Source organism: Pinus tabuliformis, chromosome 4_1 (genome assembly GCF_031772625.1).
Source record: "Pinus tabuliformis cultivar Carrire ecotype Pingquan chromosome 4_1, CPIR1, whole genome shotgun sequence".
NCBI lineage: Eukaryota > Viridiplantae > Streptophyta > Pinopsida > Pinales > Pinaceae > Pinus > Pinus tabuliformis.
Genome location: NC_142303.1, coordinates 351,500,029 through 351,502,372, shown reverse-complemented (window position 1 = coordinate 351,502,372; position 2,344 = coordinate 351,500,029). Strand labels below are relative to the sequence as shown.

The following is a 2,344-nucleotide window of genomic DNA, read 5'->3' as shown; positions in this document are numbered from 1 at the left end:
TTTGAATGCAGGACAGCAGTAGAGTCAAAATTAACGTGTCTGCTTCTAGAATCTGGTCCAGACTCCAGAATGCATGCTACTACAATACACGACAGCAGTGGTGTCAAAATTAATGCACAATTATTTTGTATATTACAGTTAACGCCCAAGCAAAATGACCATTCTGCACAGCAGTGCGCATCGTTTTGAGAGTTTATTATCATCCCTGCGTATAAACCATTCTGCTAGTGCACTTCCATGGCCATTCTCAGATGGGCAGCTCCGAAACGGGCCGCAACGCGTTTGGCTTCTTCTTCTTCGGGCATGTCTGCCGATCCCAGAACTGTTCCCAATTTCAAGATCACCAGACACCCACCTGTGATGGTCGCCCCACATCGCCCTACACCACGCCAATCCCTCTATCTTTCCAACGTAGACGATCAATTGGGATTAAGGTATCAAATGCCAAAAGTTATATTCTATAGAAACGACCCATCCAGGAAGAATGTAGAGGATCCAGTCAGAATTATCAAGGAGGCTCTGGCAAAGGTTCTGGTGCATTACTATCCTTTTGCCGGAAGATTAAGAGAAGCAGATAACGGTAAACTCACTGTGGACTGCACTGGTGAAGGGATTCTTTTCGTAGAAGCTGACGCCGATATTTCATTAGAAGACTTTGGAGATCTGTATCCGCCTATTCCTCATGGAGATGAATTTATCACTAATGTTCTGGGATCGGAAAACATCACAGACACATCACTGCTGCTGATTCAGGTTTGTAATATTCACAAATAAGATGATAATTTGCAGAGTCCATCATCTAATAGGTGGTTTAGGCACCTTACGAATTTCATAGAATTTTTGTTACCTTATGAATTTCCAGGTAACGCGTCTCAGATGTGGAGGGTTCGTATTGGGTTTGCGCTCCAATCACTGCATGAGTGATGGTGTTGGTATCGCCCAATTCGTTAATGCTATGGCTGAAATGGCGAGAGGGGCCGCGAGCCCCGCTGTTGCGCCGGTTTGGAACAGAGAAATCCTCCGACCCAGAGCGAAACCTATAGTGAAATTCCGCCACGATGAATATGACGAGGCGATGACGCAAGATGATATTGAGGAAATAATTGCGTCCACGGAGGAAATGAGCGTGAGATGTTTTTTCTTTGGTTCAAAAGGAATTGAGGCTTTAAAACGAAAGATAGAAGGCAGCGGCAAATGCACGACATTCGAAGCGTTATCTGCCTGCTTGTGGCGATCGCAAACAAAGGCTCTGAATCTCCCAGCCGATCAAGACTCGAGATTGTTGTTTGCTGTGAACTGCCGTTCTCGATTTCGACCGCATCTCGCCGACGGTTACTATGGAAATGCAATATTTTTCGGCTGCTCTAATACAAAAGCCCGGAATCTAACTGACCAGCCGCTGTCTTTCGCTGCGAAGTTAGTAAGAGAAGGAAAGAGAAGGTTAGAGGAAGAGTACATGCGATCTGTGATCGATTTCCTGCATATTCTTACGGATCTTTCCAGAGTTGGATACGGGGTTCTTATATTCTTACGGATCTTTCCAGAGTTGGATACCAGAAGGCGGATTTCGGATGGGGGGAAGCCGTGTATGCAGGTTTTTCGTTACGTGCAATACCTGCAACGTCGTTTTTCTCCGTTCCTTTAATCAAAGGCTTCCAAGGAATTGCAATTCCTGTTTGTCTGCCCTCCGTTGCAATGGAAAATTTTGAAGAAATTGTGTATAACACCATAAACTAGAATAGGCACGAAGCGTATATTGTTCACACAAGAACAGAAGACAGATCGTGTAAAAATCCAGTGAATCACTTTTCTGGTATATTTCATGAGTTTATGGAGTTATACACAAATGGAATGCAAAAGAGTTTATGGAGTTGAAAACACCAACCCCTTTTCATGCAGTATAGGTACAGAGATTTTATTTTAGCCCGGGCAGCTATGACTCCGAAAATATTTTCTCAAACGGCATAACTATATAGATACAACATTAATAATATTAGTCACTATGCATTAAATGAAACTGCTCAATATTTTTATTTTTATAAGATTTTCTTTGCCAATTTTCAACCCATAAGTGTGATTTATTATCAAGACTATTACCTTGAACCATTAGCTTGGTTAGAAAAGATTTTTTCATATTTATTATGGGTAACTGAAACTTGAATTCAGACATTTCTATTTTTCTAAATTTCAAAATAATTTTCCAATTATTTAAAAGTATTAATTTTCTATTGGCTCACTTTTTGGTATTTGGTATTTGTAAGTTTATTTAAAAATTAAAATTAAAATAATTTTGTGACAGTGAGTACAGTGACACTTATCACTTAGGCTACTGCTTTGCCTAATA

General features: G+C 40.9%; 1 pseudogene; it reads left to right on the top strand.

Moving 5' to 3' along the window:
• Positions 1–237: 237 nt before the first annotated feature.
• On the top strand, positions 238–1,737 carry LOC149175731 (benzyl alcohol O-benzoyltransferase-like; annotated as a pseudogene).
• Positions 1,738–2,344: the final 607 nt, after the last annotated feature.